The sequence below is a fragment of the Benincasa hispida genome, chromosome 10, assembly GCF_009727055.1.
Source record: "Benincasa hispida cultivar B227 chromosome 10, ASM972705v1, whole genome shotgun sequence".
NCBI lineage: Eukaryota > Viridiplantae > Streptophyta > Magnoliopsida > Cucurbitales > Cucurbitaceae > Benincasa > Benincasa hispida.
Window position 1 is genome coordinate 7,654,942 of NC_052358.1, and position 27,642 is coordinate 7,682,583.

A 27,642-nucleotide genomic window follows, 5' to 3' on the forward strand; every position below is an offset into this window, starting at 1 on the left:
TGCATGTCCTAGAAAGCTCCTAACTCCCTTCACATTTGTGGGAGGTGGCAATTGTTCGATTGCATAAAATTTTCCCCTATCCATCTCAAAACCATTTTAAGATACTTTATGGCCCAAGATAATGCCCTCCTTCACCATGAAGTGGCATTTTCCCCAATTTAGCACAAGATTGGCTTCTTGACATCTTTTCAAAACAAGAGTAGAATTAGCAAGACAAGAATCAAAAGACCTAAAAACAGAAAAGTCATCCATAAACACTTCCATGATCTCCTCTATCAACCCCTGACAAATTGCCATCATACATCTCTGAAAAGTGGTAGGTGCATTACATAAACCAAAAAGCATCCTTTTATGAGCAAATGTTCCATAGAGATATGTGAAGGTAGTGTTCTCCTAATCCTCAAGGGCGATAGCAATATAATTATACTCTGAATATCCATATAAGAACAATAGTAAGAATAACTTGCAAGCCTATCAAGCATTTGATCGATAAAAAGAATTGGAAAATGATCTTTTCTAGTAGCCCTGTTTAACTTCCTATAATCTACATAAACATGCCATCTTGTCACTAATCTAGTGGATATGAATTCATCTTTATCATTCTTGATCACCATTGGACCACCTTTCTTAGGAACAACCTGCATAAGGCTCACCCAAGAACTGTAAAAAAATAGCATAAATAATCCCTGCATTCAAAAGTTTCAAAATCTCCTTTTTAACCACATCCTTCATGACAGGATTTAGTCTTCTTTGATGTTCTGCTGAAGGCGTAAAGGATTCTTGCATCAATATTCTATGCATACAAGTTGATGGACTATTCCCTTTAAGATCCTTAATAGGCCAACAAATAGTAGATTTATTTTCCCTTAACATCTCAATAATTTCTCTTCTTTACGTTCATTCAGATAAGTATAAATAATAACAGGAAAAGAAGAAAAATCATCTAAGAATGCATATTTCAGATAAGTAGGTAATTGCTTCAACTTCACCTCAGGTTTCTCTATCTCACTCATAGCATGCAAAGACTCAAGAGGCATGGGCTTATATATTTTGCTACAAACTTGCGAACTATCTAACCATTTAGCATACAAAGCAATGCCATCCAAACATGTTTCAACATCATCACAACTAAAATCTACAATGCTCCATTCTAAATAATTTCTAGCAAGTAAGACATTAGCATGCTCCTTAACAGTTCTATCGATCACATCTATCATATTGCAAGAACTAACCTCATCATGGTGTTTTAAACACCTGTAGATATCAAAAGCTGCCTCTTAATCATTCATCCTTAAAGTTAATTCACCTTTCTGGACATTAATTATAGCTCTTCCAGTGGCTAAGAATGAGCGTCCCAAAATGATTTGAATTTCAGAATCCTTCTCCATGTCCAACACAACAAAGTTTAGAGAAAAAGTTAATCGTTCAACCTTAACTAAAACATCTTCAACAATACTTTTAGGCTATGTCAGAGTTCTATCAGCTAGCTGCAAAAAGATCATAATGGGTTACAATTCTCCAACATCAAACTTCCTAAAAATAGATAAAGGTGTCAAAATTAATGGAAGCACTAAGATCACATAAAGCTCTAGCAACAATCAATGAACCAATGGTACAAGGGATAGTAAAACTCCCTAGATCCTCGGGCTTTTGTGGTAACTTTTTTTGCAGCACAGCACTGCACTCTTCAGTCAAACCAATCGTCTCATATTTCTTAAATCTATTCTTCTTTGATAGAATATCTTTCATAAATTTCACATAATTAGGCATTTGTTCTAAAGTTTCTAAGAACGGAATATTAATATGCACCTTCTTAAAAATTCCTAAAAACTTAGAAAATTGCTCATCTAACTTCTTTTTTTAGAACCTCTGAGGATAAGGAATGTTATTAGGCACAAAAGGTATAAGAGTAGAAGACTTACCTGACGATGATTCTGGTTCATTTACCTTTATCCTTTGGAACTCTTCCTTAGCAACTTCCTCAGATTCTTGTATTTCACTAGGTTCATCATTGAGCTTTTCCACTTCTTGTTCAAATGATTTGTCGTCGTCATCATTTATCAAACGTGTGGCCAACTTTTTTCAACTCCTCAATGTCAGTGCCTTACATTCCTCTTTTGGATTCTTCTCAAGACAACTAGGGAATTTACTTTTTCGCATTGTCTAAAGAGAAGTTGCAATTTGACTAAGATGCACCTTCATGTTCTGAATTACCTTCCCATAAGCGTGCACTGTATTCTCCGAAGTTGTGGTTCTAGACTCTTTCACAAATTCTAACATTGCTTCTTCTAGAGTAGATTTCCTCTCTACATTTGATGAACCTGCACCAGAGAAACTAGAGGGTGCCTGCAAAACATTCTTATTACTTGCATAGGAAAAACTCTCGTGGTTTCTTAAACTATGATGATAGTGAGTAGGAATTTGTTGGTTGGCTCTATAATGTCCTCTTTCAACATAATTAACCATCTCACTCTACTATGTTTCCTAAATTTGTTAAGATTCAGCTGGCATGGCTGCTTGGGATGCGATGGATGGTGAATTCAAAGCTTGACCTTTTACAACCAATTTATTCAAAGTGTTAGTAATTGTGGACAACTGAGCCTTAATGACATTTACCTCATCAACACCATACAATTCGGCGATTTGGGCGGTGCAATCCCTATCACTTGGCCAATTGTAACTTGTAGTGGTCATATCCTCCAAAATAGCATAGGCCTCAGTAGTACTCTTTCCAAAGAGTGATCCCCCCACAGTAGCATCAAGGATGGATTTAGCATTACCATTCAATCGATTGTAAAAGAACTCAATTTGTAACCAAATGGGATATCCATGCTATGGGCATCTCCTCAAAAGATCCTTGTATTTTTCCCAACATTCATATAAGTGTTCATCGGGCTATTGAGAGAAAATTGCAATCTCATATCTCAATTTAGAAGATTTGGTGGGTGGAAAATACTCGTTCAAGAAGACTTCAGCTAGTTCCTCCCAAGTTGCAAAGCTCTCCAGTGGAATTGTTTCAAGCTAATCCTTAGCTCGATCCTACAAAGAGAAAGGAAATAATCTCGGTCTTATGGCATCATTAGACTTCCATTAATTTTTAATCGGAGATTATTTCCTTTCTCTTTGTAGGATCGAGCTAAGGATTAGCTTGAAACAATTCCACTGGAGAGCTTTGCAACTTGGGAGGAACTAGCTGAAGTCTTCCTTTTCTTGTTTGTCCCTAAGATTTCTCCTCAAAGTTCATCCAATCTTAGGATCAAAAGTTAGAAGAATTTTGTCCTTGTCACGAGTCATGCACTACATAAAACTTCAACAAGATTCACACAAAAATAAGCCTCTGTCTAAAATTTTTTCCAATTTTTGAAAAGTAAGCACAAACCGTTATTTGATCCCTAGTAACAGCACCAAAAACTTGATGTGACGGCAAGTGAACACAGTCAAGTTATAGTAATTAAAATGGCATGAAAGGTTGAGTATCGTCCTTAGGGATCAATGAACAGTTGCTACTTGTCTATTTAAAATTGTGTCGATTTTAGCTAAGGAATTGAAAAATAGAGTTGAGTGATTTTTTATTCAGTTGCAAGAAAACTAAAAAATGAGAAAAATCAAATGTAAATTTCAGAATAAAAGAGCATTTTAGGGTGTTGATTTCATTGCAAACTTCATTAGATGATATTTAAGTTAGTCATGGAATTATGGAAAACAATTTACCTAAGTCTAGAAACTAAAGTCCGAATTATTATCTTTCAGAAACAACTCTTTCTCATACAATCCTAAATGATAACTAACACAGTGATATCAAATTAAGACCCACGACATTAAACATTGTCGACAACAACTTTTACGATTCCCTTAACTACGAATGTGATAGGTTAATAGCAATTCAATGTTATAAGTCTGAATAAACATGCAACCTATCAAATTGACATTTAATCTAACATCCATTAATGAGCAATCATTATAAATTAATATCAATAACATTAAAAGATAAAGAGATCCACAATTCCATGAAATCTTCAGATATTAAACTAAATCCATAGGTAAATTTGTCAACACCCTAAAACAAGAGAGTTTAGCCACTCATTGTTCTTAAAATAAAACATATTCACATACAAAATTGATAACATCCTAGTAAAGAAAAGTAAAGAACTAGAGAAAATCTCACCTGGAATGCTCCTTCTTTGGTATAAATTACAACTCTTCTCTTTATCAGCACGTCGGGAAGTTGAACAGTCTCCACAATAATTCTTCACATACTACTCTTTTTGGGCAAGAACTTACTCCTTTGGGTCTAAATTTGGGTCAGAATTGAGTGCTTGAAAGTGTCCAAATATATAGAAGATGCAAAATTAGGGCATAAAATATTTCCAAAAATCACATATTTTTTTTAAATTATGGAAAGGCAGCGTCGCGACGCTCGGCTACACCATAGAAATGCTGGCTTTTTGTTGACATAACGTACACTAAGCTCATTATAGCATAGCAACGCGCATCCTTAACATAGTTTCTGTTTTCAAGCGTAATGAGTTCAGCGTAAACACGCTTCTTGTTATGCTGCCTCAAACACACGAGGCCTCTTTCATCTCATGTCGTAGCACACCAACACTATGCCCTAGTATAGCGAATCTCCAATTAGGGTAGTTAATTCTGTTTAGCGTAACAGGTAGCATAGCTACCTTGCATGTTATGTTGTCCTTTTAATGATAGACAAAAGATGACAGTCGACAGGTCTTCATATCTTCATGTTTTCTTCCTTCTTTTCTTCCCCCTTTGATCCATTGCACAATTTTGACTTCTTTAGTCATAATTTGATCCTTTTCGGCTTCTTTTGAGTATAATTTCATTCTCAAACATAAATCCTAAAAATCATTAGCAAACACATCAAATCTTATAAAAAATATATTAAAAACCATCCTAAATGTAAGGTACATAATGCACATTTTGTGTGTGTTTCAACTTGCACATGGACTCTTTCTCGGCTTTGAGAAGATTTAGTTCACATTTTAAATTTGCAATTGTAGAACTAAGCCTATGATTATCAGCCATTAGAGATTCAATCCTCTTATTTTGAACATCAAGAACATTTAGGTCCTTTTGCCACTTATTAAACAGTGCTTGATAGGAGGGATCAAAAGATACATGATTATTTTCGCTATTTTCACTTCCTTCGAACACACCAAAATCATGGTTTTCATAAGACAAAGTGTCTGAAGAGATGTTACCGACAAGCGTCTTGACATCAACTTCAGAGTTACTACTCTCGTCAGAATCATCATTGAACAAGGTTAAGACATAACTTATATTATGCCTTTTTAGAAAGTTTGTGCATTCAGCTTGGATGTGACCAAAACCTTCACACTTTGTGCATTTGTACGATTTCTCCTTATTTTGCTTGCTGGTAGAGTCAGGCTGTCTGGTTCCCTCCTAATATTTTGGGATTTAGACTGTTTAGGAGGAAGATTTTTCCCTGATCTGGTACTCCTAGTGCCTAGATTTCCTGACTTCATTTCAAATCATTTGGGAACACGATTGAATTGCTTGGACAAGAATGAAATAGAGTCAGCAAGAGACTCATTAGTTCCCTTATTCAGATCATCACGCTTCTTTTCAATTGAGGACAATAAAGCCATACTTTTAATTCATTTTTTCGATTTTCCTTCCACGGACATTTCAAACGTTAAAAGGGAGTCAAATAGTTCATCAACTTTCATCTTAGAGATTTTGTGGGCTTCCTAATGGTTATCACTTCAATATCAAATTTTTAGGTAAAGACCTAAGTATTTTACTGACTAGCTTTTCTTCAGAGATTTTCTTTCCTAGGGAAAATGACTCATTGGCAATATCAAGTATCCGAACATTAAATTTATCAATCGTTTCATCATCCTACATTTTGAGATTTTCAAATTTTGATGTCAAAAGTTGCAGTCTTGACAACTTGACTTTTGAAGTAACCTTATGAGCAACTGATAAGATATTCCAAGCTTCCTTAGCCAAAGTGCAAGAATTAATCAAACGGAATATATTTTAAAATCCACACCATTAAATATAACATTTGAGGCATGAAAGTTTCCCAAGAAGGCTTCATCTTCAGCTTTAAACCATTAAATCTCGGGTTTTAAAACGTTTTTTCCATCAGCATTCTTCATAGATGGAATAGACCATCCTGTTACAATGGCCTTCCAAGTTTTGCTGTCAATTGACCTCAAGAAAGTAGTTATTCTAGCTTTCCAATAAGAGTAATTTGTTCTATTAAGAATAGGAGGACGCGTAGTAGAACCACCTTCCTTAATACCTTCAATGATCAAAGCACTTGAAATAAAGGTGACCCGCTTTGATACCAATTGAAATTTTTGGAAAGTGGTTATTCGTACTCTACATTTGTCCCACACGATGTGCTAGCACATCCCGAGACAACGGTAAAAAAATATAAAGTAAATAAAAAAAAAGAACATACCAAGGTTGGTATCCCAGTTCAGTGACAAACCACCTACGTCTAGAGGGTTTTATGCCCAGGAAAGATAATCCACTAACATATGAAAATCAAGAAATTATAACATTGTACTTATCTGTAAAATAACAACGATTACAGTGACACACGTACAACCCAACTTCATTGAACACCTAGGATGCCACTAGATGAGAGACTCCCTCTCTTGAACTTAGGCTCCCTTAAGTTTATGAATATTAGTGTTCAAATACTTAGGCTCCACCTAAGCGTGTGAGACTCCCTCTCACGTGATGATATCTTTCTTTCTACTTGTGAACTCCCTTCACATAAAAACTTAGGCTCCCCCTAGGTAATGAGAACTCTCTTTTCAATGAATAGCACCTTAGGCTCCCCCTAAGGCTTAAGAATTCCTTCTCGATGAATAGCACCTTAGGTTCCCCTAAGGCTTAAGAATTCCTTGTCGATGAACAAAGTCTTACTCCCCTAAGACTAATCAAACCTCGTGGATTGTAGTAAGAACAAGTGAAGAACACACAACCATAGAAATAACACAAAGAACATCATCTTGACAATAATGTAGAGCTTGAACTAAGTCAATAAGGTTCACACTATAACCAAAGTGGCAACTCTAGCATGAGAACTTCTTAAGCTTAAATAACATAGTGAAATGATAGAAAATATTTTCACATAGAATCATCAACCCGCCAAAAAAAATATTTCAAGAGAAATATTCAGCAGAATATAATAAATAAGGAAAGAAATATTCTGCAGATTCGACAACTGAAAGAGCAACCTTTGAGATAAGATCCATATGAGATAAAAACAGAGATAACTCCAGAAAGACTAAGAAAATAATACCAGGAATATTAAACAAATATATTTAGCCAATATCATAATTCTAACAAAAGTTAAGGACAAAACTTTGGTACTTGTTGGGTCAACAGTTCTATTAGGATCTTGTGGATTTCTGATTGCCACTTTTTCTGCATGCTTACCAATTCAATATAAAGAGAACAAAGCAGCTCATTAAGGAAAAGTTACCATTACTCCAAGGCATGAACTGGAGAATTTTCAGCTATAAAGAGCTTAACAAAGCCACAAGTGGATTACCAGAACAATTGGGAAGTGGTGCTTTTGTCAGTTTATAAAGAGGTTGTTGATGATTGTATGAACAAGGACAAGAACTTGGTAGCTATTAAAAAATTGGAGAATATGGTGAAAAAGGGAGACCAGGAATTCAAAGCTAAAGTGAATGCTATAACTCGAACAAACCACACGAATTTGGTTTAGTTACTTGGTTTTTGTAATAAAGAACCACACAGAATGTTGGTGTATAAATACATGTAAAATAGTTCTCCAATGGACTATCTTTTTGGGTGTTCAAAGCCAAATTGGTATGAGAGAATTGAAGTGATCTTAGGAACTGCTAAAGGGCAATGTTATCTACATGAAGAATGTGAGACACAAGTCATTCATTGTGATATTAAACCTCAAAACATCCTTTTAGATAACACATTAGTTTCAAGAATATCAGACTTTGGATTGGGCAGAATTCTAAAGAAAAACCAAACTCGAACCCTGAGTAGAATCAGAGGAACCAAAGGGTATATGGCTCCAAAATGGTTCCGAAATCTTACCATCATAAAAAAGGTAGATATTTATAGTTTTGGGATTGTGTTGTTGGAGAATATTAGTTGCAGAAAGAGTTTAAAAGTAAAGAGAGAAGATGAGTTTATGGTGTTGGCAAATTGGGCTTATGATTACTTTGAAGAGAGGAAAATGGAGATGTTGGTGTAGAATGATGAGGAAGCAAAGCAAGATATGAAGAAGGTGGAGAAGTTTGTTAAGATAGTGATTTGGTGCATTCAAGAAGAGCCATCATTCAGACCATCCATGAAGAAAGTGGTATAAATGCTTGAAGGTGCTCTTTAAGTTTCCATTCCGCCTCACCCATCTTCATTTATCACTAAAATTCACTAATATAATTGTCTTCCATTAATATAGTACGATATATTATTATAATGTTTAATTTAAAAAATGAATATGAACATGAACTAAAATAAGTGTTCTTTTTTCCCTTCGATAAAACCCAAATTCACATACATCCCAATCAAGGCATTCATCACAAATGAATTGTTGTAGTTTTAGACGAAAAAGTTTATTAATTAACCAATATGAATTTGGAAACAAAGATGTGCTTTGTAAATTGAAAAGAAAGAATACTAAAGGTAAGATCGCCAAAATGCAGGGTCACCATTGGTGCCCTAAGGGAAGAATTGTACCTCTATTGAGGGTTTTTTATATTGAAGGCCCCAAAGTACTAAAGTACCATCTTGTCCCCAAAGTACCATCTTGTCCCTAGACCGCGTGCGAGGGCCTGGCACCGAAATAAATTCTCTTTTCTTCGTCTCGCTCCTCATTTCTTCCTCTCACTTCTTCCTCTCATTCATTATCAGGCAAATGCAATTTTTTCCCTTGAATTCTTCCTCTCGCTTTTTCTTCTCACTTCTTACTCTAGCTTCTTCCTCGTCAAATTTGTAGTTTTTTCCTTCATTCCAATTCTTCCTGTCACTCATGGGTCACACTCTCACTTCTTCCTCTCATTTCTTGGTCTCACTCTCACCTTTTTGTCTTGGTCTGATTCACATTCCAACTTATGTCTTTGATACAACAAGAAGAAGGCCATGACATAAATAGAAGAAATCATAAAAAAAAAGGATCGACTGAAGGAAATAGGGCAAGAAAGAAATCGCCATAAAAATGAAAAAAAAGATTATGGCATAACAAAAATCGTTGGGAAAGAAAAAAGGAAAACTATTAGAAAAATAGAAAGTGATATAAAAAGAAGAAAACACTAGAAATAAAAAAAAAAAGGAAAAAAAAAAAGAAAAACCCCCCCAAAAAAAGGAAGAAAAATGGCTATAAAAGAGATAAGGAAAAAGTAAGAAGGAAGAAAGGTTAAAATGGTAATTTCATAGGGTGATGGCATCAACAAAAGGCCAAATTTCATTAGTTTTGAAACTTGGGGTTACTTTTCATTTGGGGCCCTATATAATTATTCGTTGTACTATGGGCCCTTCGGCTCAAATGAAAAATAACCCTAAGTTTCAAAACCAATTAGTTTTAGCCTTCTACTTGTGTCATCACTATGTGAAATTACCATTTTAATTTCAAATGCATCATTCTTCCTTCTTCGTTTTGGAGCTTTTTTTTTTGTGCTTTTCCTGCATTTCTTTCTTTATTTTGCAAATTTTCCCTTCATTCTTCCTTATACAATTTTTTTCCTCTTCCTTCTTTGTTTTGGAATTTTTACCTTTTTTTATTCGTTCTGTGGTTTTTTCTTGATAAATAAAATTGCTGCTGTGTCAGATGAGGAACAACAAAAATGAGCGAGAAGCAAGATCGGGAAATGAGAAGCGAGAGGAAAGAGCGAGAAGAGAGATCAAATGGGTACTTTCACATGTGGTTTGATGTTAACAGAAGGCCATTTCTCCATTCTTTTTTTAACCTTGGGCCAAACTTTAGTTGGGCCTCTTTCCGTACAAAAACCCTTGCCCTAAGCCCTAGGGATATAACTAAACAAATAATGCCAAACTAAATTAAACATGCATTCTCTCCCTTAAGGTCGAAGGTTTAATCTTTGTCATTAGACCTCCTACCTTAAACCTTAAACCCTATCTTGTACACTTGCAATATTGCACATTGAAAAATCAGGCAATGAAACCATAAACTTCTCAAGTTATATCAATTTCACCATAAATGAATAATTTCATCTAATTTCATATCAAACATAGATACATGTTGCAATCTTAACCATAAACTTTAATATGTATCACATACTTTATCTTCTAATAGTTCTCATTCCAAATATTATAAAAAAAAAAGAAAAAAAGTTTGGCTGTGGTGGTAACCAATAGTGGCTGCTGAAGTTGGGCGATGGCAGTTGTGATTAGCAACGACGGTGTTCAGAGTTTGGCAACAAAGGGATGTGGTAGTCATGACAACATGGTGGAAGTGAGGTAGGTGACTTTTGAGGCATTGATAATTTTAACAATTATACAAATTAAGGAGAGACAGGGAAAATTTTCAGAAATAACACTTTTCATTTTTCAAAACTAGCATCATTTTTTAAAACTCATTAGAATGATTTTTCTTGACTCATCTCACCTGAAAAGGTGATAGGATAACTCGTCAATCGATATATGGATATTAAATGGAAAGCACTGACAACCTTTAAAACTACAAATAAACACAATTCTCTTTAAGTAGTTCAATCCACGAAAAGAAACAAATTCCTATTTGTAATAGAAAGGTCGCCCTTTGATAAGGAAAATTACCGATCAAAATATTACACACGGATATTTCCAGATACGGAAAATATTCTATAGGAAGATACTCTAATGTCACAGACAGATGTTAAGACTTTGTTTGAGACATCTACATAAACCACCGCCTTAGAAAAATATAAAGCCGACTAAACAAATATCCAACAAACTCCCCATTTGGCTTATATTTTTTTTATAGGCAGGACGAAAGTAAACAACTAACCATTAACAAAAAAAAAATGTCTAAAATAAAGGCTTGACAAAATGTAAAACATCACCGATAACAACACAAAACGAGCCCAAACAACAAGGGCTTCCTGAGCAAATCAAATCATAAACCATAAGTTGAAAGCAACACCAACCCAAACACAAGATTAAATTTAACAAAATATCAAACATCAAAACTAGAAGCAAAGCTAAAGACAACAACCATAACCAAACACTCCCTCTTTCTAGTTGTAAAAAATCAACTCCTCGATTGAGATGAAGAAGTTTGTCCATCTCTAGACATGACAGACTACATAATTTGTAGAATCTTATCAACCTTAGTCTTTCTCTTCTGAAGTCTGTGCACCACGAACTCAAGGTCATGGGATTCATTTGATAGTAGGGGAAGGATACGACCACAAAAAGAAGACTCAATTAAAGCTTTGCTTAGACCATGAAGATGATGAGTCGTGGTGGTAGTGTCCAGGTCAAGAACATGGTATCCCTACAGAAGATTTGGATTAATAGAGAAGAGACTTGGCGAGGGCCCAACAGGATTTTTAGGGGAAAAAAGATCAGGCTTCTGGGATAGCAGAATACTGCAAATAAGGAGAGGAAAACAAATAAGAAATTTAAGGGTTGTAGACCCAATATGTCCTTTAATCTGGTTTAGCACAAAAACACCATAATTAAACCGAGCTTGAGTCCATATCTGATACAACAAGGTTTCAAGAGCAATGGATAAGCCTAATTTGTGAGAAGAGAGGCACCAATTATAAATGTCATTCTCATGCATAAGGGCATATTTAACACTCAAAACAATTGTAGGTAATCGACCCTTTCGTGGCCATATGGAATGGGCTCCTCCAGTCAGTTCAAACACTAAAACCCTAAGGGAAGGACTTTCTTCCTTCATATTCTTAAGCACATTTCAATGCAAAAATTGATTGATCAAAGCAGTAGAGAAAAAAATGATGACACCTAATATGTACCCTCTGGTAATCTAGGCTAGCTGAAACTGCAAAACCAGAGGGAAGATTCATAATAAACTCATAAACAAGTTGTGGATAGTAGGGTCCCAAGTTCCACTCAAGTCAACAACATGAATCAACTCCATAAGCTCAACATACTCTTGAGTACGTCAGATAGTTCTTTCTCATCCAAAATGTTGCGCTTAACAGCATACTTCCACAGGCTAGCACCTTCCTCAGAGTGGAAGGAAACACCATCTAAAGGCACAAAGGGAACATTGGAAGTAGTTGGCTATTTTATTTTGGTCTGTGTAGAGGCCTTAGTGACACGAGCAGAACCAATACTATCATTGTTTAAGCCGCTCTTAAACCCTAGTTAGAAGCTTCCTCAGAAGCAAATTACTCATGTTCATTCTCAGATGTCTCAGAGGAGGCATTAACATTCACATTAACAGCATCAGAAGCACCAGCATCAAGTACAATTTTCCTTGATCGAAACTCTGCAATAGTAAAATTGTCTTCATTGTCTTTATAATCTGAATGAGTAGAGTGAGGAGAATTCACATGACTTCGATCGTTGGAATCAATAGTATTATCAGATAAGGCAGCATGTTTCACATTTTCAATAGTTAACAAATCACCAATCACGAGTCCTTAATTCGGTAAAGAGGAAGACTCAGCCAAAGTCTTGACATTCTCTTCAAAAGTTTGAGCCTCTTCACTAGGCTTAGTACTAGCCACAACTGCAATCGTAGGCGTATTTAGCGAGTCAATTGCATCAAGCATGCAGGAAGTAGAAACAATATTTTCAACAACAGACTTTAAAACATTTTCTTCATAGACATTCACACCTTCAGTTTCTACTAACTCAGCAGCAATCTCAACAGTATTCTTAAAAGGTACAGACAATTTATCAAACTCGGAACTACCGGAATAACAACATTTTCTCCCAAAATAGTATCAGAAGCAAGAACAGTAGATGCAACAGTGCCAGAACCAGATGCTAGATTTTCATCAGAAATTAATCTACTTTCAGAAACCCTAGCTTCTACTTGATCATTAACAGGCGGTTCCACAATCTCATTATGGTTTCTAGTGAAAGAAACGTGAGGTCCACTCTGGGATCGTAACCAACTCCCAATTTTCTCAGAATGATAATTTACAGTACAAATAAATATGCATTAACATTAAATTACAACATGCTTTAGAAAAGACGAGGAAGGGTTAGGAAAACACTTACCCTTGAAGAACACATCTATCTTCACAAAATACTCCTCTCCAGTAACAAACAATCACGAACAAAAAAAAAATTCCAACGAGGATGCCACCACAAAAGTTTCCTCTATATTCTCTGTAGAGGAGAGAATCCTCAGAAGTTGTGGGCTCTAAGTTTCGGAAAAAGGGAAGAATGATTTGAGAAGGGAATTTTCTTTTCTGTGAGTTGTAGAGAGAAAAACAAAGAGATTGAGTTGTCTTTTGCAAATCTTCTATGAAGAAGATGAAGACCACACATTCAAAAACCACCCACAAGCACGACTAAATTGAGAGAAAAGAGTGGGAGGGAGTTATAATTCCCTTCAATTAATTTTAAAAAAATTAAATTTAAAATTATATATATATATATGATAATGCATGACATGTAATATAAATCACATTTATACTAAATTTAATTATAAGAATCTCATCCATATAATTAGCATTTGAATCATATTCAAATATTTAATTCCTCTCAAAATAAACTTTATAGTATAATATATCAAATACATTATATTCATTATATCACATATAATTAATTCCCTCAATTAATTTGAACAATTAAAATTAATCCAAAATTAATTCTCAATAATCCCTATTGAGCTACAGAGGGGACCTTATGGACCTATAGTTTGAAGTTTTAATGGTTCTTAAATAATCAGTTAAACTCTTTTAATTAAATTATTCAACGTTCATTAACTACCAGTCACTTCACTAAAGACCGACAACTGCACTCTTTGCACCATAGATATATTTTTGTATCCATTGGATATAATCAATCAACAGTTCGATGACCCTTCATAAATTGCTCATAAGTACAGTTGGGCCAAAATTATCATTTTGCCCTTGTAGTTACATCTAATTTGTTAACTACCACTGACCTCTCTAATGAATAATAAGTCATAATCCAACTATGACCAAACCCCTCACGGGCCATGAGAGGGTTTGATGCCACATTGTTCAAGCCCTGGAATCAGCCTTTAAGGGAGCAATTTATCTATTTACCTCAACATCAGGGAATGAGTGAATTTCATCTTGTGTAGCTGTATTCTCAGCTCCCAAATCAGACAAATCTCCAAAATGGTAGGCTTATTGAGTTGGCGATCCAACCACTCTTACCCATGCAAATCAAAGGACAGCCTTCATAGGCAAGAGTTCACAACTCACTCAGGATTCAGGTTATGTCACCTATGGTTATCCTGGTGAAATGTAAGTCTCTATTATTAATGGTGTTATAAAATAAGACTAATCATTTCGTGGTTCGGTCTTATACAAACACCTTTGTATAGAATACCTCTACTAACATGTCTCCACATGAATGATTAGGATCATATCATTTGTAACATTTTACAATAATTGTAACATCTACAAATTGAGTCGTATTCATAGTGTCACCAGGATAATGTACCTAGCCTTATCCATCTACTACAGACCATTTAGGTTATCACTTAATCATGATCCATCTGTATGTTTCTACATACATATTTAAGCTATAGAAGATAACCTTTGATATTATTTATTGGTTTTGTGGGATAATGCTACTAAATGTCGAATAAAATATCACATATTTTATTTTAAAAAAACAAAATTGTCAGTACATTACAATTACAAACTACAGAACCTACGAAATTTAAGGCATAAACTCCAACAATCTCCCACTTGTCCTAAAGCTAGTGGGGTGTACATTATAAAAGTCACACTAATATAAAAGTACACAAAACAGTTAACTCAGGCATAATACGCACCCAGTACAAAGTCTCCCATTTTCCCAAGACTAAATGTGGCATGTCTCATAAACCCATACTTTACAGATGACCCTCAAACTCCTTAGTTGTGAGGGCCTTTGTAAATAGAACAACAACGTTGCACTCTGAAACTATCTGCATGACGATCACGTCCCCTCGATGCATAGTCTCCTGAATGAGATGGTACTTCCTGCGCTTGTTACTCTTAGGCTCTCGGGAATTAGCCACAACACCACTATTATCAAAATAAATGGTGATGGGCCTAGACATTTCTAGAACCACTTCCAGAACAGTCAGGAACTTCCTGAGCCACACAACTTTCTTAGCAGCTTCACAACCCACTACGTACTTGGCCTTCATAATGGAGTCAGCAATGCACCCCTACTTGGTGCTTCTCCAAACTACTGCCCCTCCGTTAAGAGTGAACACTAATCCAGATCTAGATTCTCTATAATCCTTATCAGTCTAGAAATCAGAGTCTGTGTATCCTGTAAGGATCAAATCTTTAGAACCATACACGAGTATGTAATCCCTCGTTCTCCCTAGACACTTGAGAATGTACTTAACAGTGGTCCAATGATCAAATCCTGGATTAGACTGATATCGACTGACTATCTCATTGCATAGCAGATGTTAGGTCTAGCACATATAGATACTAAATTTTTTATTAAAATACTTTTATTAAATAATTTTTTATATTATTTTTTTGAAATTTACATGCAACTCCCTCCCCTTTTTTCTCTCTCAATAATAAACGTGATTATGGGAGTGGTTATGGATTTCTTCTTCTTCTTCTTCATGAGACGTTATAGAGAGTTGTGTGTGCACTGTGATCTTGATTGATCTTCAGAATACCCTAGAATTCTCTATCCGAGAGAGAATACGGAAGGCTCTGCTTGGTGGTGTCCCTTTGGTTTGCTGTGTTTTTGGAGATAGAAATTCACTGAAGGGTTCCTGACCTTTTTGGAGGGGAATTACGTGAAGAACGGTTGTTCAAGGGTAAGCTTTCTTGTAAACCTATCCCTATTACTTTCTTTATTGCATGCTATAAAATTGTGTTTCTATATTTCTCCAGTAAATTTCAATTTTGTGTAAAATTTAAATTGGAAATGATCCCACTTCCGTTGCGGAACTTCACTGTTCCTTCAGATCGGTCTCATTTCCTCAACTTCTTGAGGTGTCTTAGGACATTGTTCCTTAGACAAAATAACTCTATGCGTGAAAGGGAGTAAACCCCTCTTGGAGTTCTACATCGAAAACTTGACAAGCATCTTGTCAATGTACGATCCCTAAAACATGGCTAGTGTTTTGTTCTTTTGATCTCTAAAAATTTGATTGCCCAGAATAAACTGTGCCTCTCCCAAATCTTTCATTTTGAATTTGGTCGCTAGCCAATTCTTAAGTTTGTGTGGTTCAAGGCCCGGTTCCCTGTTTTGAACTGGTTTGGCTATTATTATATAATAATCAGTATTTTTAATTAATTAAATTAATATAAGTGTTATATTAATTTAATTAATAGTTTAAGAGTCCAAAGTCCATAAATTGTTGTTTAAATTATGCATTTAATGTATGGTCTAATTTTTTTTTTTTTATATATATGTCATATAGTATAATCATACTATAGGTTATGCATTATGCATGCATCATTTATATTATAAATGTTATAATATATAGTTGCATGATTTTATTTTATAGCATACTCATGCATCATATAATATAAGTGTTATAATATATGTTTGCATACATTAATAACAGAGTCATGCATTAAGTGTTATGTATGTTTAGTAATGAAATGGGATTGCATGAAGAATGAAATTATTTTAGGTTATTTTATAATTGTTATAATTTACCTATTTATACATTCACATGCATTGATTGATCTTAATTTATTTAATTTCTTTTTACAAGTGTTATAATTAAATGAAATTAGAAATTAAAATCAATAATTCAGATTTGCATGCAAACCTAGGTTCAAATTATTTTTTAAAATAGTTTTAAAATATGATTCACATAGACCTAAGATCACATTTCTAATGAGATTAGAATAAGTTGAATAAGATTAAATTGGTTTTAATTAAAAGAATAAATTCATAGCAAACGTATCTATAAGGGACCTTTTATCTGAGACTAGTTTTATCTAGGTTGACGAAAATGGAACACCCCTACCTAGGAATTAACCTGAAAAAGTGAACTAAATAGATTTGCTACAAGCATGCAATTGTTGATTAAGGATTGTTAAAGTGTTTAATAAACATTAATGAATGTTTTTTTAACTTTGCAAAGTAAGTGTTACTTTTGGGAAAATTTAAATAATCATTTAGGAAAAATAACCCTGGGTATATGATACTTCATTTTTTGTTTTCACGTTTCTCCCTATAAGTTCACACCGTGAGATCTATACTTAGCCTCGAGGCACCTTCGCTTGTGTACTCTTATAGGTGGTGTTTGTATAGGTCAATACCAAGGTGAATAGAGAGAGTGTTTATAGTAAGTGGGAGCAGGACGTGTGTTAACACATCCCTCGGTCTCTCTCATTAGTTTATAGTAAATTTTCATGCTCGGCTTGTGTCCCCTTACGGATGACATTTGTATGACTTTTTACTCAAACTCCAGAAATGGATAGGATTGCTTTAGTTTTTGCCCCCAATTGGTTTTTCCCCACGGTTAGCTCATTAGGGCGGAACTCTAGAATTTAAATGAGAGGTTACACTTATAAGAAAATGTTAAGTTAGTTAACAGTTTCTGGATCGAACAATGGTGACTGATGTTTATAGTAACAAGGAGTTGTTTTGTATATTGGTTGAGATGGTCTCATTTCAATGAAGAGGTACCTGAACACCCAATGGTGGCTTTTACTATACCTCACTGAATTCATTGCAAAATCAGTGTCACATAGGGTGCATTAAATTATTTTGCTAAATTTTATTGCTTTCCCAAATGGGTAATGCTTGAATACTAATATAAATAAGTTGTATGTTTTAGCAAATTTCATAATGACTTCTGCAACAGTAAATTTTCTTATCGTCGACAAACTTATTGGCGAAAATTACACTACATGAAAAAATACAATTAACACAATACTAATCATTGATGAACTGAGATTTGTCCTAATGGAGGATTTTCCTCTTGTACCAACTTAAAACACCACTCAAAACATTCGAGAGGCATATGAGCGTTAGATACGAGCAAATGAGAAGGTCCGAGCATACATCTTAGCAAGCCTCTCTAAAGTCTTATCCAAGAAGCATAAGCTTATGATCACTGCTCGTGAGATCAAGGAGTCCCAATGGGGGATGTTCAGACAACCGTCTGCACAACTTAGATATGACTCTTTGAAAAACATCTTCAATGCCCGTATGCAAGAGGGGGCATCTGTTAGAGAACACATTCTCAACATGATGGTCTCGTTCAACATGGTAGAGATGAATAGGTTTGTCATCGATGAAGCCAATCAAGTTAGCTTCATCCTGGAATCTTTACCTGAAAGTTTCCTGTAGTTCCATAGCAATGTTGTTATGAATAGGACTAACTACAACCTGACCACCTTGCTCAACGAGCTACAGACTTTCCAATCCTTAATGAAATCTAAGGAACAAAAGGGAGAGGCAAATATTGCCTCATCCTCTAAGAAGTTCTTTAGAGGATTGTCCTCTGGAACTAAATTTGTGCCTTCTTCTTCTGGCACCAAAAAGTTGAAGAAGAAGAAAGGTGGAAAGGGGAAAGCTAACCTAACAGTTGCTACCTAGAAGGGCAAGAAGGCCAAGGTTGCAAAGAGAATCTATTTTCATCGCAACAATGAGGGACACTGGAAGAGGAATTATCCCAAATACTTGGCAAAAAAGAAGAAGGTTAAGCAACATAAGTGTGATTTACTTGTTTTGGAGACTTGTTTAGTGGAGAATGATGATTCGGCCTGGATAATAGATTCGAGAACCACTAACCATGTTTTTGTTTTTTACCATTTTAGAAAATTATTTCCTAACGATAATTGAAGGCTAGGGAGATAATGATGCGTGTTGGAATTGGGCATGTTGTCTCAGCTACGCCCGTGGGAGGACTTCAACTTTGTTTACAAATATTGTATATTATACTAGATAATGTATATGTGGTTCCAAGTTTGAAAAGGAACATTATTCTGTAAAGTGCCTATTAGAACAAAAATATTATATTTTATTTGATGTAAATAAAGTGGTTGTTTAGAAAAATAGAGTTTTAGTCATATGTATTCATATGTATGTTACCACTGGAGTTTTAGTCCAAGTGGAAGTTTGTTGGGTTTTATGTCCTAAAACTCGTGGTTTGTAAACAATAAACTCATTTTGTAAATCAATAAAGTTGTTATGGAATATATGAATTGCTTATTTCATTTTAGAAATAAATTCAATAAACTAAAAAGATACATGACTATTACATGAGTACTTAAACTTTATGTGGAGACATAAGAGTAGATCAGGTTTGAGTAAATAATCAAAATGATCTATAGTATACGAATAAGGTTGGGTGCCTTATTTGGTAACACTATCGGATGCGTCCCACTCTGTTGGATCGTTGGAGCCCATAATCTGTTGGTCCATTAGGTCCCCTACTAGCTCACAAACGGATTGGCCTTAGAATAGCGTGATAAGTTGATTTGAAATGTTCAAATTCGAATTAAGGGAATTAGTAATTATACGTGATATAATTACACGTTTAATTTTGGAATTAAACGTAATTGGAAAATCAATTAAAATATAAATATGATTTAAATATTAATTTCATAAATGGGGATTTATGGTGATGAATTTGGTGACAAATTAATTTAATATTTGATACTAAATTAATAGGATTAATTAACTTGTTTAATTAATAATTAATTATTAATTCTATTAAATAATTAATTATTGAATTAATTTTTTTAAAATTAATAAAATTTCAATTTTAATTAAAGAATTAAAATTGGAAAAATATTTTGATTTTGAAAATCAATTTCAAAATCAAAAAGTGAAATTGAAAATTGGGAAAAATCCCAATGTGAGATTTTTCCACTTTCAAGCAAGAAGGTTAGTCACCTTCTTACACATAATTCCACCATCAAATTCAAGGAATAGCTGGAATCACTTGAAATGATCAGTTTGCATGAGGGTCATGTAATAAAAATAACACTTGATTGAGTGAAAAAGTTGATATAATTGCTGAATTGCTGAGTTTTTGAAGGTTGAAGAAGTTGTTCTTCAACAAGCTGAAAAATCAGAAAACCACTCCTCCAATTCTCTAAGTTCAAGCTTTTTTTAGTCACACAACTCAATCTAAGGCTCCTAAAGAATAGGAAAGCTATAGCGGTGGTTCACAGCAAGAATTAGAGAAGATTGCAGCTCAAATTCGTGTTTGAAGAGGATCTTCAGAGGTATGTAATGAAACCCTCTGAATACTATATGAACATGCTTATTTTGATGTCAAAATTAAGGAATTATAATGCTTAATGATCCTATTTTCTTCCGCTATGTGTTTCTGTATTTCAATAATTGGTATCAGAGTATCATTTAAGCATTCAATACGAGTTAATTTTGGGTTGGTGGGTGTTTTTCGTAAGTTATATGAAAATGGTGAAATAATATGATTTTTCCTGAGTTTTGGCATTGAATTCTCTTCAATTAAGTTGTAATTCTTGTAATTGGCTCTTATTGTTGGGCCTTAATGTGGGATTAAGAGTTTGTAATTCAATTAGAGTTATTAGAGTTCCAATTAGGTTGTAATTGAAGAAAAAAGTGAAGAAGGTCGAGCAGCAGAAACTGGATTTTGAGCCACTGCCCAATACTCGATGCACAACGCCATACTCAATGGTACTCAATGACATTACTTGATGGTATTTTGGTGGATACTCAATGCATGATGCCATACTCGATGCTCAATGCCATACTTGATGCTCACACTTGATAGCATACTCGATGCTCGATGTCATACTTGATGCTCAATGGCATACTTGATGCTCATACTCGATGGCATAATTGATGCATGATGGCATACTCGATTCTTGATGGCATACTCGATGCATGATCGTACTCAATGATTTTTTGCTCGGTTCAGCCATTTTTTTAGCATTAGAGGTCCGGTTCAAGAGGTTTAAGTCTGATTCAGGGCGGTTCGACCGATCCATAAGTGTTTTGCTCTTGCTGGTGCCTCCCCATGAAAAATTTGGAGGGCTCATCCATCTAGGGTTGTATGTATTAGAGAATGGGTTGTTTTTAATGAAATAGATTGACTATGGATTTTGTGGGCAGTCATTGTAGGAATGTGGTTCTCTACAACCCACATAACTAGCCATGGGCTGCATCAATGCATCCACCTGATGCACCTTTTGAGTCTATGTTGCGTTTCCCATTGATAGATTTTGCAACAAGTTCGTCATCGTAGCCATTTGTACAAAGATAGTGGTAATTGCATTAGAGTCAATCACATTCACGTTATGAGTGTTGGGAATGTCCTAAAACTCACAATTTAGAATCATAGAAACATATTCTATTTATCAATAAAAGTATTATTGAAGAATATATTCAATAAAAGTGTTACTGAAATTGAAATTGCATTATAAAATCCAATAAACGTATCCATGGCTATAATATGAATACTGTAACTTTATGTAGAGACATAAAAGAGAATCAAGTTATAGTATATAGCCAAAAAAGGTCTATAAGTATATGGGTGAGCTTGGGTACCTCGTCTTGGAGACACTATAGATGCGACCTACTTTGTATACTGATATAAACAATGTGACCCCGAAATCATTCATGTAGAGACATGCGAGTTGAGGCATCCTATGCAAAAGAGTTTTGCATAAGATTAAACCATGAAATTGTCACTTTTTCTTTATAACGACCATTTACTGTTAAAATTGACTATTTCAATTTGATGATCTAGGGTAACTCAATCTTAATCCTGAGTTAACTATGAACACCTGTTTATTCGAGATTATCCTTTGATCTGTATAGGTGAGAGTAATTCAACAGCACTGCTCAACAAGCCTCTGATTTTGAGGATAAGACTGTATAGCATGCTGCAAACATAGTCCTACAAGATGGAATTCACTCCTACCCGTTTTAGGGTTAGCAAATAGGTTATTCCCTTAAAGTATTGGTTCCTGGTCTTGAACAAATAGGCCCCGCCCTTTCATGACAGAGAAGAACATGGTTTATTAGTTGGACTATAAACCAATTGTTCAATAGTGGATCAACGAGTGCTTAAGGAACAAGATGTATGTATAGAAGTAAACGATAATTTTAACCTAGCTATAAATTCAAACGACCCGTGAAGGATCAACTTACTGATTATGGTTAAATCAAGTGGATAGAAATATATCTATAGTGAGGAGAGTGCAATCAACGAGCTATAGTGGTATGTCTAGATAGTTAGCGAATATTGATTAATTCGATTTAAAGAGTTTAGCCAATTAATCTAAAATCGTTGGAGCTCGTGATCTGTAGGTTCATATTGTCCCTTTACTAGCTTGTAAAAATATTACACCTTGGATTAGAATATTGAGCAAATTTGAAGCGTTCAAATTCAGAATTAGAGTTTGAATTTGAAATGTTCAAATTCAATTTATGGTTTGGATAATTATATTCGATATAATTAAACGATTCATTTTTGTTAAAATTAAACGAAATTGAAAAGTTTAAAATATTTAAATATTATTTACATGAATAGGGATTCATGTTTAAATTAGGTGTTTTATTAATTTAATATTTTAATTTTAAATTATTAATTAATTAATTAAATAAATTTATTTAATTATTTATTTAAATTAAAATAATTTCAATTTAGGAAATTTAATTTTAGAAATTAAATTTTAATTTAATTTAATTAAGCTGGAATAATTAAATTAAGTTAAAGTTGAAATTGTAATTAGTGGATTTATCCAACTTTTCCAACTTATTAGTGGACTTCTCTATAAATTCAACACATGTGTCACTTAGTTAATGCATTTTGAAGTGTCAATTAGTTGAAAGACTAAGTGCTTACTTGCTTGAACTTGTTAAATACTTCAATTTTTAGAAATTTGAGTATACTTGCTTGCTGTTTTTTGAAAATTCTAAAGTTTTTGAAACTCTCTCAAACCACTCCAATCCCAACCTTAATCCAACTCAATTTAGAGTTTCCACCACTCAATCCAAGGCTGAGAATAGTGGAGAAGTGCTTCTTAGTGGTCTACTAGAGATTAGAGATCAAATTCGTGGAGTTCAGCAAGGAATTGAAGTGAATCGACAAAGGTATACATTTTAGAAACCCTCTTTTGGGAAAAACTTTTTTTTAGCATGCTTTGAATTCAAATTAAGTATAATTAGAGTTCTTAATGATTTTGTTAGCTTCCGCATTTTGCTTCTTTAATCTATCACTGAGAACACCTTCTACCATCTGTTCTGGAATCATAAGTATCATCAACCCACTCCATTTTGATTTCCTTAGCTTCATTGTATGATTTTTCCATTATGTCGCCAGTTGCGACTGTCTGTTGCAATTTGGGAAGATCTATTCAACCCCTCATAGAAAGTTTCCATCTAATAGTCAAGGGTAATCCATGGTTGGGACAATTCTTGACCAATCCCTTGAATATTTCCCATGTTGCGCTCAATGTCTCAAACTCTCCTTATTCAAAGTTCATGATCTCTAGATGTCTCCTTGCATTGACTGTGGGAGGGAAGTATTTTTGCATGAACTTTTCCACCAACTTGTCCCATGTTGTTATCTCACAAGGTTCTAGAGGACTCGCCCACTGTTTGGCATCATCACGGAGAGAGTATGAGAATAAAAACAGCCTGATAGCTTCTAGTCTTATGATTCCGGGCGAAAAGTCACACAATACTGGTGACATGTACTCTCGCATTGGACACGTACTATTGTTTGCCATCAAGATCGGATTCAGGGCAGCATTTGTTAATTGTTGAGTTAAGTTCTGGTTCATCTGGTCGTTCATCATCTGTTGTTGTTGTTGTTGTTGCCTTAACCATCGACGACAAATAGATATGTTCCTTCTTCTAAAGGTTTTTTCAACCTTGGGGTTGTATATGAGTTCAAGAGTACCCTCCTTGCTCATAAAACATTTACAAGTTTAAGCTTAACTTGTAATACTCCTTTAGCTGAAAGTTTTCTACAAAAGAAACAAAAACGAAATTCGGGTTAGCTTTGTTGCTAAAATCCCTGGCAGTGACACCAAAATCTTGTCTTCCTCGTGATTTGAATCTAAAAGTACTATGGATGATGACGAATGATGATAATAAGTGAATAAGATGTATAGAGATTAATGGTGGATCACTTCTTTTAAGTAAGAAAAGTAGGTGATGCGTTGAAGTGGTTGCAAGCAACCTTGTGAAATGCGTACAAGCTTTCTTAAATCAGATCCAAGCATAAATCTAACTTAGGTTTCCTGGAAAGTCTAGGGTCGAATTCTGGGATTTCAAGATAGTCTAACACAGTCCTTGCGTTTTCATCAGTTGTATAGTTCTTAGATTAATGTGAGTGAAGAGTATTTATACTAACCTCAATACATGCATACAAGAAGACATGAGTTCAAGGGAAAAAAAGGAATTTATGGTTAAATGATGCTAATTGTTTAGGATATGTGTTGATTCCAAGTAAGATGAACAAGTGTGTGTGAATGTGGTGAGAATGAGATGAAGATAATATGGTTGCCTGCTTATAAACTAAATGTATGTGTATGTGTTAGGGTTTTCATTCCTTAAATCATATTTGTTCAACACTTCTCAATGTAATGCCACATGTATTCTTATATCTAGGGTGCATGTGTTAGTCACAAAAATAGGTAGACATGCAAGTACTTTTATCTATAAACCTACTATGCGTTCTGACTCAATGCGTTCTATAGTTAAGCTACTCTCTCGAATGTTTTAACTACGTAATAACGTCAATCAAGTGATCAAGATAATTAAAGCATGGAATTCAAGTATATATCAAGTCAGATAAGCAGCAGGCACATATGAATTTGAGTGTAAACAGAGAAACAAAGGTGGAATGATCAACTGTAAGGTTGAATTTAAAGATAGCATGCATTTTTATAACACTCTCGACTCAATTCAATGAAATGTATAGTGAAAGTAAGAAGTAAAAAGAAAGAAGTCAAACTGCAGAGTTCAATCTCTTGTCCTCTTTGGCTTGATTTTAATGCGTGATGCAACCAACTTGGGAAGAAGTGATGAAGAATCCTCTCTCGAGCTTAACTCCAACAACTTCTCTTTTCTTGATCAACGATGGCAATGGATCTTTTCCTCCTATCTTCTTCTTGCAACGACAGAGCTTCTACTAACTATCTGAATTCTCTAAGTTTTCTAATGTTGTCTCCCTCTTTCTTTTGGCAACAAACTTTCTTATTTATAGGTGTTTCTTCAGCAATTTGTGACAAGATTTACATTAAATTCCATACCTTAGTCAGCCGCTACGAACCTTGGCTATTGTCATGAATACTTGGACTTTATGTGGAGACAAAAACTTGATCAAGTTCGAGTAAAATAGCCTAAACTGTCTATAGTACTTAGATTAGGTTGGGTGCCTATTTCTAGAGATACTATTAAATACGACCCGCTTTATGATTGTTATAAATGTTGTAAAGTGTCATAAACGATGTGATCAGTTCGTTCATGTAGAGACATGTGAGCAGGGGTGAGATTGTGTAAGACAGACCATGAAATAATCATTGTTACGTATTAACACCGTTTACTATTAACATTGATTAATTCACTTCTTGATGACCTAGATAACTTGATTTGAATCCTGAGCTGTCTATGAACTCTTGTTTATTCGCAATTGTCCCTTGATCTGCTTAGGTGAGGGTAAGTCCAACGTTGCTACTCAATATGCTTCCCATTTTAGGGATAAGACCGGGCAGATGGCTGGGGACATAGAATTTGCAAGATGGAATTCACTTCTACCCATTTTAGGGATAACAAAAAGGTTGTTCCCTTAAGGGCTGATCCTAGGTCTTGAACAAGGGACCCCATCCTCTCGTTGGCCTAAGAGAGAATGGATTTAGTGATTATAATCCTAAATCAATTGTTCATTAGAAGAACAGTGGTACTTAAGGAGAAAAGATGTAACTCAGGGGTATTTTAGTATTTGACCTAGCTGAGGTTACGAAAAACCTATGAAGGATCAACTTATTGATGACGGTTATATCAAATGGACACATAATATATCTACAGTGAAGAGAGTGCAACTACAGACTATAGTGGACAGTCCTGTTAGTTAATAATGTTGATTAACTAGGTTAAAGAGTTTGACCGGTTAATCTCGGATCATTGGAGCCCATGATCTGTAGGTCCATCGTGTCTCCTTGCAAGCTCACTACAGACAAAATTGAAGAGCTAGGTGAAATGTGAATTTGAAATGTTCAGATTCGGTCTTAAGAGAAAATTGTATTTTATATGAGATATAATTTACAATTAAATAATTAATTTATTAATTAATTATTTTTTAGAGTCTACTTGATCATTATTCATTAGCATGAAACTTTTTTTTAAAACTTGATTAATGTGATTAATCAAAGCTAGGTGTCATAAACAATTTAATATGTGATATTAAATTTGTTTATTTTATTAAATTGAAATTTTTTTAATTAAATAATTTCTAAATTTGAAAATTGTATTTCATTTTTTAATAAAAAATTAGTTAATGGAAAAATCCAATTGTTAGATTTTCCCACTAACTAAGTGGACTTTAAAGTGGAACTTTCTAAGCTTGACACATAAAGATTACATGTTGATGGAGTTTAAGGTAGAAGATATGTATGGGATTTTACATGTGTTTTCTCTATAAATGGCTTTGTTTTCTAATTTTGCAAGACTAATGCTTCTAAATTTTGGCCTAAACTCTTCCACCTCAACTTTCCTTTACTCTCCTTCTTTATATAGTGAAATTCCCCTATTTTCATTAACAAAACGGTCGCACAACCGTGTTATTCAATCGGTGAATAGCGGGGATTTACCGTTGGTGGTGTTGTTCGTGCACGGGAGAGGAAGTTTGCGATGGAGTCTTCAAATGTTGTATTTTCTATCCCTTTTGCATGCTTATTCTTGTTCTTATTGCAATTAGAACATTTTCGATTTCATTGCTTCCACTGTGCATGCATTCTTTATTATCCATCAAATTTGACATAAAAAGTGCGAGCTAATGTATCTTTTATGCATCAAACATCTCTAGACGCAAGTTGGTTGAAAGTCATTTTGTAATTTGCTAAAACATACAATTGATTTATATTAGTATTCAAGCATTACCCATTTGGAAAAACCGATCAAATTTCACAAAATAACTTAATCTACCTTACCTGACATCTATTTTGCAATGATCAGTGAGGCAGGGTAAAAGTCATTGTAGGGTGATTTGGTACCCCTTCACAAAAAATAAGACCATCTCAACCAATATACAGAACAAATCTTTGTTAGTGTAACTATTAGTCACCATTGTTCAGTCCAAAAACTGTTAACTAGCTTAACATTTTCTTGTAAGTGTAACCCCTCATTTTAGATTCTAGAGGTGAGCCACCCGTAGGGAAAAACCTTTCGGGGCAAAAACTAAAGCAATCTTATCTATTTCTGGAGTTTGAATAAAGAGTCATGCAAATGTCATCCGTAGGGGGAAACAAGCGAAGGTGCCTCGAGGCCGCGCATGAAAATTTACTATATACTAATGAGAGAGACCGAGGGATGTGT

At 34.5% G+C, this 27,642-nt stretch overlaps 1 non-coding gene across 1 annotated transcript; it reads left to right on the forward strand.

Annotated features, from left to right (window-relative positions):
- The first annotated feature begins 2,823 nt into the window (after positions 1 to 2,823).
- On the forward strand, positions 2,824 to 2,931 carry LOC120089540. The gene has a single exon (XR_005485217.1). It is a non-coding gene; the product is annotated as a small nucleolar RNA R71 (small nucleolar RNA).
- Positions 2,932 to 27,642: the final 24,711 nt, after the last annotated feature.